Source organism: Oryctolagus cuniculus, chromosome 16 (assembly GCF_964237555.1).
Source record: "Oryctolagus cuniculus chromosome 16, mOryCun1.1, whole genome shotgun sequence".
In the NCBI taxonomy this organism is placed as follows: Eukaryota; Metazoa; Chordata; class Mammalia; order Lagomorpha; family Leporidae; genus Oryctolagus; species Oryctolagus cuniculus.
The window spans coordinates 61867705-61881706 of NC_091447.1; positions in this window are offsets into that span (position 1 = coordinate 61867705).

Here is a 14002-nt window from a genome sequence, read left to right on the forward strand (position 1 = left end):
GATTTCAAAAAATTTATGATAAGAACATCTAGAAGTTCTCAAAAAACAAATTCTTGAACTACAGAAATCCTTACTGGACAGGGTAGAAAATCTCTCTCATGAAAATAAAATCTTAAGGAGGAATCAAAATGAAATAAAGCAACTAGTAGAACATGAAATTGTGATAGTGAAGAGAAATCAAAATGAAATGAATAACTCAATAGATCAAATGACAAATGCATTAGAGAGCCTTAAAAACAGAATCAGTGAAACAGAAGAGAGAATATCAGACTTAGAAGACAGAGCACAGGAAAGTATACAGTCAAACCAAAGAAAAGAAAAGGAAATTAGAAATCTAAAAAATATTGTTGGGAATCTACAGTATACTATTAAAAAAAACCAACATTCGGGTTCTAGGAGTTCCTGAAGGCATGGAGAGAGAGAAAGGATTAGAAGGCCTTTTTAGTGAGATACTAGCAGAAAACTTCCTGGGTTTGGAGAAGGACAGAGACATCCTAGTACAGGAAGCTCATAGAATCCCTAATAAACATGACCAAAGGAGATCCTCACCATGACACATCGTAATCAAACTCACCACAGTGAAACATAAAGAAAAGATTCTAAAATGTGCAAGAGAGAAATGTCAGATTACTCTCAGAGGATCTCCAATTAGACTCACAGCTGACTTCTCATCAGAAACCCTATAGGCTAGGAGAGGATGGCGAGATGTAGCCCAGGTACTAAGAGAGAAAAACTGCCAGCCCAGAATATGATATCCTGCAAAGCTCTCACTTGTGAATGTAGGTGAAATAAAGACCTTTCATAGCAAACAGAAATTGAAAGAATTTGTCGCCGCTCGTCCAGTCCTGCATATATACAAATTTAGGAGCATAATGAATCTTACCACCCTAGCCTCCCTCCCACCTGCACTCCCACATTTTTTCCTCCAATCTCTTCTATTCAAATTCTTATTTTTTACTTTGATCAATTTTCAATTATTCTTATACATGATATTAACCTTACACTAAGTAAAGAGTTCAACAAATAGTAAAAATAATTTGTTCCCCAACAGTTGAGACAAGGGTTGTTCAAAGTCATTGCATCTCAAAGTGTGAATTTCATTTCTATAGATTACCTTTTAGGTACTCTATGAGTTATCACAGATCAGAGAGAATATATAGTATTTGTCTTTTGGGGACTAGCTTATTTCACTAACTATAATAGTTTCCAATTGCATCCATTATTTTTTTTGCAAATGACAGCATTTCATTTTGTTTATCACTGTGTAGTATTCCATGGTGTACGTGGAATATGATGTGCATGGCCACAACAGCTAGAGCTGATCCAATCCAAAGCCAGGAGCCAGGAGTCTATTCTAGGTCTCTCACATGGATGCAGGGGCCCAAGGACTGAGGCCATCCTCTGCTGCTTTCCCAGGTGCAGGTGTAGGATGTGGAATCAGAAGTGGAGCAGACAGGACTTGAGCAGGCACCTATATGGAATGCCAGCACTGAGGGCCAGGGCTTTGACCTTCTGTGCTACAGCACCAGCCCCAATAAACCATAATTTCTTTATCCAGTCTTCAGTTGAAGGACATCTGGTTAGATTTCATATTTAGCTATCGTGAATTGAGCTGTAATAAACTTGGGGGTACAGATAGCTCTTTCATATGCTGATTTTATTTCTTTTGGGTAAATTCCTGGGAGTGTGATGGCTGGATCATGTGTTAAATCTATCTTCAGATCCCTGAAGAAATTCCATTCTGTCTTCCATAATGGTTGTACTGGTTCACATTCCCACCAACAGTGAATTAGGGTATCCTTCTCCTCATATCCTCTCCAGAATTTATTGTTTTTTGATTTTCAGATGATAGCCATCCTAATGGGGGTGAGGGGAAACCTCCTTGTGGTTTGGAGTTGCATTTCCCTGATGGCTAGTGATCCTGAGCATTTTTTTTTATATGTTGTTGGCTATTTGGATTTCCTCTTTTGAAAAATGTCTGTTTAAGTCCTTTGCCCATATCTTAACTAGATTGTTTAGTTGTTGAGTTTTTTGAGCTCTTTAATTCTGGATATTTATCCTTTATCAGCTGCATAGTTTGCAAATATTTTCTCCCATTCTGTTGGCTGCCTCTTCATTTTCCTGAGTATTTCTTTTGCAGTACAGAAGCTTCTTAGCTTGATGTAATCCCATTTATCAATTTTGGCTTTGATTGCCTGTGCCTCTGGGGTCTTTTCCAAGAAGTCTTTGCCTATGCTAATCTCTTGCAGGGCTTCCCAAATATTCTCTAATAATTTGATGGCATCAGATCATAGATTTAGGTCTTTGATCCATTTTGAGTTCATTTTTGTATAAGGTGGAAGGTAGGGGTCTTGCTTCATCCTTTTGCATGCAGAGATCCAGTTTTCCCTGCAACATTTGTTGAACAGACTATCCTTGTTCTGGGGATTGAATTTGGCTCCTTTGTGAAAGATAAGTTAGTTGTAGACTTGTGGATTGATTTCTGGAGTTTCTATTCTGTTCCATTGATCTACCCATCTGTTTTCGTGCTGGTACCAGGCTGTTTTGAGTGTAACTGTCCCACAGTATGTCTTGAAATCTGATATTGTGATGCCTCTGGCTTTGTATTTGTTGTAGAAGATTGCTTTAACTATTTGAGGTCTTCTGTGTTTCCATACATATTTCAGTATTGTTTTTTCTAGATCTGAGAAGAATGTCATTGGTATCTTGATTGGGGTCGCATTGAATCTGTAAATTGTGTTTGGTAGTTCAGACATTTTGATGCTATTGATTCTTCCAATCCATGAAGGTGAAAGATTTTTCCTTTTTGTGTATCTTCTTCTATTTCTTTCTTTAATGTTTTTTCCAAAGCTTTTAAATAAACTTGATTTTAGCCCTACCGTCTACCTGTGCTCTGCCTGCCTCTCTCAAGCCAAGAGGAGCTTGATGGTCAAGGTCTGGGTACTCATTCCTGGTGTCCCCTCCTCCCCATTCCCAGATGGGCTTTGATGGCATCTTCTTGGGGCGTGTAAATTATCAAGATGAAGAGATGCAGAGGAAGAAGAAGTGGGAGATGGAGATGGTATGGTGGGCCAGTGCCAGCCTGCAGCCCCCAACTGCTGACCTCTTCACTGGTAAGGCTGTGGGGTAAGCTGAGTCATCACCTAGGGCCCCAGACTCACATGGGCCCTGGGCTTCATGAAGTGCTCCGCTGTCAGTGTCTTAAAGAATCTTATTCCATTGTGAACAAGAGCCTAGAGTTTTCCTTTTGCACTGGGCCCTGCACATTCTAACACTTGCCATGGGTCAGGCATGGCCAATTTGACCCTAGGGTGATTCTTGGGCACAGGGTCACCCCCTGAGCCTTGTGTGGCCCACAGGTGTGCTCCTCAATGTTTATCATCCACCAAAGGATCTGTGCTGGGACCTGCTGTGTCACGACAACCGTGTGGTGGATGACCCTGCTGACCCTGGATACAATGACAAGGAATTGGCTCATTACTTCCTGGATGTGGCCACTTACCAGGTAACTCTGTGTCCAAAACCTGTGGACCTGAGGTGTACAATGCCCACAGCTTTCCCCATGGCCAAGACATTGCCCAACACCTGCTCATAGCCCTTGGGGGAAGGTACTGTTCCTGTCACAGTCTGTCCCCATCTGGATTTGCATTCATTCCTCACTGAGCATGCAGGTGACAGCATAGCACTGTGCTTTCACAGCACTGGGTCTCAGTGTTCTCATCTGGGAAGTGGGTGCATGAGAACCACTCATAGCCAGGGTCTCTTTGTGTGGCCATACCCGCTCATGATAACATCCCACACACGAATTCTGGGTCACGTGTCATGAGTCTGAAACCATTCATGGAAATGGGTATTGAAAAAAGAAGCATGAATATTTGAAACTTTTTATACCAAAATGAATCCATCCTTTATGCTTTTTAAAAGATTAATTTCAGGGCCACATTGTGGCACAACAGGTAAAGCCACCACCTGCAATGCCATCATCCCATACAGGTGCCAGTTAGCGTCCCAGTTACTCCACTTCCAATCTAGCTCCCTGCTAATGGCCTGGGGAAAGCAGTGGAAGATGGTCCAAGTGATTGGGCCCCTGCACCCACATGGGAGGCCTGGATAAACCTCCTGCCTTCTGGCTTCAGCCTGGCTCAGACTTGGCTGTTTTAGCAACTTGGGGAGTGAATAGTGAATGGAAGATAACTCTCTCTCTCTCTCTCTGCCTCCTTCTCTCTCTGTAACTCTATTAAATACATAAATATTAAATATATAAATAAATTAAATACATAAATATTAAATACATAAATAAATATATAAATAAATCTTTAAGAAAAAGTATTTGAAAGAGTGGGGGGGGAAAAGGAGAGACAGTGATTATGCTCACTCCACAAATTGCTTAAGAGTGGCCTCTGGAACTTCATCCGGGTCTCACATGGGGGGCCCCTTGAACTTAGGTCGTCTTCATCTGCTTTCCTAGGCATGTAAGCATGGGATATAATACGTGTGCTAAGTCACAAAGCTGGTCCCTAGACTATTTTTTAAAGATTTATTTATTTAAAGGCAGAGTGACAAAGTGAGAATGAGAGAGTGAGAAGGAGAGAGTGTTCATATGTTAGTTTATTTCACAAATGCCTGCCAACAGTCAGGGCTGGGTGAGACTGAAGCTAGGAACCCAGAACTCCACCTGGATCTCCCGCATAAGGGCAGCAACCCAAGTACTTGAGCCTGATCTGATGCCTCCTGGACTACTCATTAGCAGGAAGCTGGAATTAGGAGTTGAGCTGGAACATGAACAAGGCACTTTGATATGGGATGTGGGCATCCAAGGAGGCATCTTTTAATTTTAAGAAATATTAATTTATTTTAAAGAAAGGAGAGTGAGAGAAAAGTCTTCCATCTGCTGTTTCACAGCCTGGTGGCTGCAGCAGCATCTGGCTGAAGCCAGGAGCCAGGAGCTTCCTCTGGGTCTCCCTTGAGGGTGGCAGGAACCCAATAACTTGAGCCATCTGCTGCTGCCATTCCCAGGCTATTATCACAGAGCTGGACTGGAAGTGGAGAAGGCAGGGCTTGAACCAGCGACCATGTGGGATGACAGCATTGCACACAATGACTTTACCCACTACTCCACAACACAGAACCTCCCAGGAAACATCTTCACCACCAAACACTTGCCCTGCAATGATATTCTTTTTTATATGTTATTTATTTCTTTGTTTCCTGCACTGATATCTTTTTCTATTAGATATTGTTGTCTTAATAAGATCATCATTTTTAAGAAAGTGTTTATTTAATGAATACAAATATCTTAGGTACAACTTTAGGAATATAGCAGTTCTTCCCCCCATACCCACCTTCTCACTCCCACTCCCATCCCACCTCCTACTTCCATCCCATTCTTCATTAAGATTCAATTTTAATTAACTTTATATACAGAAGACCAACTCTATACTAAGTAAGATTTCCACAGTTTGCACCCACACAGACACACAAAGTAGAAAGTACTTTACAGTTAATTCTCATAGTACAACTCATTAAGGACAGAGGTCCTACATGGGGACTAAGTGCATAGTGGTTCAATTGACACTCTTATTTATGATGTCAGTGATCACTCGAGACTCTTGTCATGAGCTGCCAAGGCTGTGGAAGCCTTTTGAGTCCACAAATTATGTCAGTATTTAGACAGGGCCATAAACAAGGTGGAAGTTCTCCTCCCTTCAGAGAAAGGTACATCCTTCTTTGATGGCCCCATCTTTCCCCTGGGATCTCACTCACAAAGATCCTTCATGTGGATCATTTTTTTCCACAGTCTCTTGGCTTTGCATGCATGAAAGGCTCTCATGGGCTTTTCAGACAGATCCGAATGCCTTAAGGGCTTATTCTGAGGTTAGAGTGCTGGTTAGGGCATTCGTCATTCTATGAGTCTGCTGTGTGGACTGCTTCCTTGTTGGAACATTCTCTCCTTTTAGTTCTATTGTTATTACTAGACATTGGTCTTATTTATGTGATCCCTTTGACACTTAATCCTATCTATATGATGAATTACATACTTAATATGATCACTTTAACACATAAGATGACATTATTACCACTCAGCTTAATGGGATTTGGAGTCCCATGGCAAGTTTTTAAATTTACCTTTAGGGGTAACACCATGGGAATGTGTGCAGAACTGTACATCTCTCTCTTCTATTACTCCCACTCTTAAGATTTACTGGGGTCTATTTTCAATTGGATTTAAACACCTATGAATAATTCTGTGTTAAATAAAGAGTTCAAATAATGGTATTAAGTAGAAAAAGAAAGTAGTAAAAAAATAAAATAAGATAATAAGCTGATCCTCAACAGTCAAGACAAGGACTGTTCAAGTCATTGCTTCTCAAGTGTCAATTTCCCTTCTGCAGGTTTCCTTTTAGGTGCTCTTTTAGTTATCACAGGTCAGGGAGAACATATGATATTTGTCTCTTTGGGACTGGCTTATTTCACTCAGCATGATGTTTTCCAGATTCCTCCATTTTGTTGCAAATGACAGGAATTTTTTACTGCTGTGTAGTATTCCATAGAGTACATATCCCATAATTTCTTTATTCAGTCTTCTGTTGATGGGCATTTAGGTTGATTCCGTGTGTTAGCTATTGTGAACTGAGCTGCAATGAACATGAGGGTGCGGATAATTCTTTTATTTGCTGATTTCATTTCTTTGAGTAAATTCCTAGGAGTGGGATGGCTGGGTTGTATGGTAGGACTATATTCAGGTTTCTGAGGTATCTCCAAACTGTCTTCCATAGTGGTTTTACCAGTTTTCATTCCCATTAACAGTGGGTTAGTGTCCCTTTTTCCCCACATCCTCGCCAGCATCTGTTGTTGGTAGCTTAATGTATGGAAGTCAATCTAACTGGGGTGAGGTGAAACCTCATTGTGGTTTTGATTTGCATTTCCCTGATGGCTAATGATCCTGAATATTTTTTCATGTGCCTCTTGGCCATATGGATTTCCTCTTTTGAAAAATATCTATTGGCCGGCGCCATGGCTCAATAGGCTAATCCTCCTCCTGCGGCGCCGGCACACCAGATTCTAGTCCCGGCCAGGTCACTGGATTCTTTCCCGGTTGTCCCTCTTCCAGGCCAGCTCTCTGCTGTGGCCCGGGAGTGCAGTGGAGGATGGCCCAAGTGCTTGGGCCCTGCACCCCATGGGAGACCAGGAGAAGCACCTGGCTCCTGCCTTTGGATCAGCCTGATGCGCGGCCATTGGAGGGTGAACCAATGGCAAAGGAAGACCTTTCTCTCTGTCTCTCTCTCTCACTGTCCACTCTGTCAAAAAAAAAATATCTATTGAGGTCTTTGGCCAATCTCTTAAGTGGGTTGTTTGTGTTGTTGTTGTGGAGTTTCTTGATCTCTTTGTAGATTCTGGTTATTTACCCTTTACCAGTTACATGGTTTGCAAATAAATTCTCCTGTTTTGTTGGTTGCCTCTTCACTTTCCTGACTTTGTTTTGCAGTACAGAAACTTCTCCATTTGAAGTAATCCCATGTGTTAATTTTGGCTTTCACTGTCTGCACCTCTGGAGTCTTTTTCAAGAACTCTTTGCATGTATCAGTGTCTTACAGAGTTTCTCCAATGTTCTCTAATAATTTGATGGTGTCAGGCCATAGATTTAGATCTTTAATCCATGTTGAGTACATTTTTGTGTAAGGTGGAAGGTATGAGTCTTGCTTCATACATCTGCATGTGGAAATCCAGTTTTCCCAGGACCATTTGTTGAAGAGACTGTCCTTACTCCAGGGATTGGTTTTAGCTCCTTGATCAAATATAAGTTGTTTATAGATATTTGGATTGATTTCTGGTATTTCTGTTATGTTCCATTGGTCTATCCATCTGTTTTTGTGCTGGTACCAGACTGTTTTTATTCTAATTGCCTTCTAGTATGTCTTAAAATCTGGTATTGTGATACCTCTAGCTTTGTTTTTGTTGTATAATATTGCTTTAGCTATTCTTGGTCTCCTTTGCTTCCATATGAATTTCCACATCATTTTTTCTAGATCTGAGAAGAATGTCTTTGGTATTTTGATTGGTATCTCATTGAATCTGTAAATTGCTTTTGGAAGAATGGAAATTTTGATGATATTGATTTTTCCAATCCATGAAGATGGAAGATTTAGCCATTTTTTGATATCTTCTTTTATTTCTTTCTTTAATGTTTTATAATTCTCATCATAGAGATCCTTGGCATCCTTGGTTAAGTTTATTCCAAGGTATTTGTTTTTTTGTAGCTATTGTGAATTGGATTGATCTTAGAAGTTCTTTCTCAGCCATGGCATTGTCTGTATATGCAAAGGCTATTGAATTTTGTGCATTGATTTTATATCCTGCTACTTTACCAAACTCTTCTATGAGTTCCTATAGTCTCTTAGTGGAACTTTTTGGATCCTCTATATATAGAATCATGTCATCTGCAAATAGGAGTAGTTTGACTTCCTCCTTCCCAATTTGCATCCCTTTGAATTATTTTTCTTGCCTAATGGCTCTGGCTAAAACTTCCAGGACTATACTGGATAGGACTGATTAGAGTGGCATCCCTTTCTGGTACCAGATCTCAATGGGAATTCTAACTATTCCTCATTCATGCTGGCTGTGAGTTTGTCATAAATTGCCTTGATTGTTTTTGAGGAAGATTTCTTCTATACCCAATTTGCTTAGAGTTTTCATCATGAAAGGGTGTTATATTTTATCAAATGCTTTTTCTGCAGCTATTGAGATAATCATATGGTTTTCGTTCAGCAGTTTGTTAATGTGATGCATCACATTGTTTGATTTATGGATGCTGAACCATCCCTGCATACCAGAGATAAATCCCACTTGATCTAGGTGGATGATATTTGTGTGTTGTTGGATATTTCTGTGTTGTTGGATTCATTTGCCTAGAATTCGTGGAGGATTTTTTCTTCTATGTTTATCAGGGAAAATGTCCTCTAATTCTCTTTCTCTGTTGCATCTTTTTCAGGTTTAGGAATTAAAGTGATGCTGGCACCATAGAAGGAATTTAGGGTGATTCCCTCTCTTTCAATTCTTTTGAATAACTTGAGAAGAATTGGAGTTAGTTCTTCTTTAAGTGAATGGTAGAATTCATTAGCGAAGCCATCTGGTCCTGGGATCTATATTGGGAGGGCCTTTATTTCTGATTCAATTTCCATCTTGCTTATGGGTCTGTTTAGGTTTTCTATGTACTCATGGCTCAATTTACATAGGATGCATGTGTCCATGAATCTATCCATTTCTTCTGGGTTTCACAGTTTGTTGGCATACAGCTCTTTGTAGTAATTCCTGATGATTCTTTTTATTTCTGTGGTGTCTGTTGTTACATTTCCTTTTACATCCCTAATTTTATTGATTGGGGTCTTATATTTTTTTTTGGTTCGCTGTGCCAATGGCATGTCTATTTTATTTATTTTTTCAAAGAACCAACTCTTTGTTTGGCTGATCTTTTGTACCGTATTTTTGGATTAAATTTTGTTGATTTTTTTTCTCTAATTTTAATTATTTCTTTCCTTCTACTGGTTTTGGGTTTGGTTTGCTGTCATTTTTCTAGATCCTTGAGATGCATTGATAGCTCATTTATTTGGTGCTTTTCCATTTTCTTGATGTAGGCACCAATTGCTATAAAATTTCCTCTTAGCATTGCTTTTGCTGTATCCCATAATTTTTGATATGTTGTGTTGTCATCTTCATTTGTTTCCAGAAATTTATTAATTTCTCTTTTGATTTCTTCTATGACCCACTGTTCATTCAGGAGCATGTTATTCAATCTCCATGTATTTGCATATGCTCTAGAGATTCCTAAGTTGCTAATTTCCAGCTTCATTCCATTATAGTTCAAGAAGATGCATGGTATGGTTTCATTTTTTTTTTTTTTTTGATTTTCTGATACTTGCTTTATGGCCTATCGTGATCAATCCTAGAGAAAGTTCCATGTACTGCTGAGAAGAATGTGTATTCTGAAACTGTAGGATGAAAAGTTCTGTAGATATATGTTGTGTTCATTTGGCCTACACTTTCAATTAAATCTGCTGTTTCCTTGTTGATTTTCTGTCTGGATGATCTGTCCATTGCTGTAAGTGGAGTATTGAAGTACCCCAATACTATTCTATTGGATTCTAAGTCTCCCTTTAAATCCCTTAACATTTCTTTTAAATAGCCAGGTTCCCTGTAATTAGGCGCATATACATTTATAATAGTTACATCTACCTGTTGAATTGATCCCTTAAATAATGCCCTTCTTCATCTCTTATAACTGTATTAAAGTCTATTTTGTCTGATATTAGGATGGCTACACCAGCTCTTTTTTGGTTTCTGTTGGCATGGAATACCTTTTTCCATCCTTTCACTTTCAGTCTGTGTGCCTCTTTGTTGGTGAATTTCTCTTCTAGGCAGAAAATAGATGGGTTTTGTTTTGTAATCCATTTGGCCAGTCTGTTTCTTTTAACTGGAGAGGTGAGGGTATTTACATTCAAGGTGATTATTGATAAGTAGTGAATTTGCACTTCAATTTTCACAAAAATATTCCTATTTTTGTCTTTGAATTTCCTTTGAACTTTTATTGAGAGATTTTCTTCCTTTGCCTTCTTTCATACTGATGATCTGTGTTTCTGTGTGCAACACATCCTTAAGCATCTCTTGTAGGGCTGGATGAGTCCTGACGAATTCCTTCAATTTCTGTTCATTGTGCAAGGTCTTTATTTCACCTTAATTCACAGATGAGAGCTTTGCAGGGTATAATATTCTGAGATGACAGTTTTTTTTTCTTTTAAGACTTAGACTATATCTCACCATTCTCTCCTAGCCTGTAGGGTTTCTAATAAGTCCACTGTGAGTCTACTTGGAGATCCTCTGAAAGTAATCTGGCATGTATCTTGTGCACATTTTAGAATCTTCTCTTTATGTTTTACTGTGGTGAGCACGATTACAATGTGTCATGGTGAGGATCTTTTCTGGTCATGTCTATTATGTGCTTCCTATATTTGGGTGTCCCTTTATTTCTCCAAACGAGGGTAGTTTTCTGTTATTATTTCACTAAAAAGGCTTTATAATCCTTTCTCTCTTTCCATGCCCTCAGGAACTCCTAGCACCAGTATATTGGATCTTTTTGCAGTATCCTGTAGATTCCCAACAGTTTTTTGTTTCCTAATTTTCTTTTTTTTTTTTTTTGTTTTGTCTTTGGTTTGACTGTATACTTTCTTGTCCTTTGTGTTCTGATATTCTTTCTTCTGCTTCATCAATTCTGTTGTTAAGGCTCTCCACTGCATTTTTATCTGTTCTAGTGAATTCTTCATTTCATTTTGATTCCTCTTTAAGATCCCAATTTCATGGGAGAAATTTTCTTTCAGGTCATGTATGGATTTCAGTAGTTCGTGCATTTGCTTCTGATTACTTCTATGTAATCTTATGATGAATTTTTTGAATACCATTTCTTGCATTTCTTCCATCATCTTCTCAATCTAGTATTGAAATGTCATGTTCTTTTGGGGGCATCACTTTGTCTTCCTTATTCTTGTTTCTTGAATTGGTGTGTTTATTATTCAGCATATGTGGAGACACTTGTTGGCTTTTATTTTCTGTGAAGGCTTTTATCTTTGTAGTATGTTTCTAAATAAGTGGAAAGTCTCCTTTCAGTGAATATCTAGAGACTTGTAGTGGGTGTGGCCAGAGAGCTCTGTTCAGTTCTCCAGGGTTAAGGGCGTGCCTAAGGTGACACACCCAGTTTGGCGTGGTAAATTCTCTCTCTCTCTCTCTCTCTCTTTATTTAATCATAAGGGAAATTTATTCTGCTCAGCTGAGCTCCTCTGCTCAATGGAGACTAGTGCCTGAGTGCTAGCCCCAGTGCGTATAATATTCGCCTGCTCTGTCTTAAGGACCATACAAAGGATCTGTGTAGTCCTCAGTATAAGTTCAGTTTCCCCAGCAACGTCTCTCGGCAGGTAACCAGGAAACACTGAGTACGTGGACTCTCCCCTGTGACCGCTACACTGATATCCTTGATCACATAGGTGGAGTCTTTGGAAAGGTCATCAAACTGTGTATTACAAAAAATTTTTGCATGGGTTTCAATATTGTTTTGCACCAAAATAAATTTATCTTTTTTAAAAGATTTATTTATTTACTTGAAAGTCAGAGTTACACAGAGAGAGAAGGAGAGGCAGAGAGAGAGAGAGGGGTCTTCCATCCACTGGTTCACTCCCCAGATGGCCGCAACAGCTGGAGCTGCACCGTTCCGAATCCAGGAGCCAGGAGCTTAAGCCTTTGGGTCTTCACACACAGGTGCAGGAACCCAGGGACTATGGGCCATCTTCTACTGTTTTCCCAGGCCTTAGCAGAGAGCTGGATGGGAAGTGGAGTAGCCAGGACTTGAACTGGCATCCATATGTGATGCTGGCACTGTAGGCAGCGGCTTTACCTGCTACACCAGAGCACCAGCCCCTCAATTTATTTTTAATTCAATTTTCCATGAATTTTTCGGGCACACTTGTATAGACCAAAACAATTCTAGACACAGGGGTGACCAGAGACAGCATTGACTGAGAACTGCCTTTGCCCTGCCGCGCCGATCCTACCGCACCAACCATACTGTGATGACCATGGGTGATGACTTCCATTATGAGAACGCCAACATGTGGTTCAGTAACCTTGACAAGCTCATCCAGCTGGTCAATGCAGAGGCAGTGTCCCCACCCTGTGGTGCTCCTGTCCCAGCATGTACTTGTATGCCTGCCACTTGGGTCATGGGCACAGCTACAAGTGCCATCATAGTGTTCTCTTGCTTCTGTGACAAATGACCACAAACTGAGCAGCTCAAAACATCAGAAAGCTGTGATCCCCCAGTTCTGTAGGTCAGCATTTGAGAACACATCACACTGGGCTGGCCAGAGGTGAGGGCAGGGCTGGACACCTTCTGGATTCTTTGGGAGAGAACCTGTGTCTTTGCCTTTTCCAGCTTCCAGATGCTGCCTGCATTCCTTGGCTCCTGGCCACTTCCTGCCTCTTGAATACCAGCCACGTAGTGCCCTTCTGTCACTGCATCTGTAATCACATCTCTTTTGTATTCTTGGCCTTCCTCTTCCAGTTTTAGTTTTAGATTTTAATATATTTATTGTCATTTTATTTGAAAGGCAGCGAGAGAGACAGATAACAGACAGAGATCTTCCAACTGCTGGTTCACTCCCAAAATGGCCACAAGGGCCTGAGCTGATCTGAAGCCAGGAGCCAGGAGCTTTTTCTGGGTCCTCCATGTGGGTGCAGGAGTCCAAGGACTTGGGCCATCTTCTGCTGCTTTCCCAGGCCATAGCAAAGAGCTGGATTGGAAGTGGAGCAGCTGGGACTTGCAGGCAACAATGGCCCCTCATTTAGCTTTTCTAACCCTAAGTCATAGACTTAGGGTACTGAGAGGGGGGAACTTCATTTAGTTATGGTGTTTAGGAAGTGCATCTTGGGGCTGAAGACTGAACTCCTCCACCCCACTTGCACCTCTCTGCTAATGCCCCTGGCAAAGCAGTGGCAAGATGGCCCAAGTGCTCAGCCCCCTGCCGCCTATGGGGGAAACTCAGCTGGAGTTCCAAGCTCTTGGCTTCCACAGTGCCCCATCCTGGTGGTGAGAGGCTCTTTGGAGTTTCAACCGACAAACAATTCTCTCTCTCTCTCTCTCTCTCTCTCTCTGTGTGTATTTTGAAGAATATTTTTAAAAAAACCCACAAACTTTAGGAAAAAAAAAAAAAACCAGGAGTGGGAGACCCTTAGGTCACTGGGGAGTTCTCCTTGCAATGCTGTTCTTATGAGCCTGTTGGTTCTGGAGGTCTGAATGGGGCCCAGCAGCTGTCCCTGTTTCCTGGCTGAATGCGGGCCCCTCTCTTTGCCCATGCCTCATCCATCCTGTCCTCTGGCCTCAGCTTACAGCTTAATTGATGGAACTCATCGTATATGAATGGGGAACATCCCAAGCCATGCACCCAAGCAAGCGTCCTTCTGT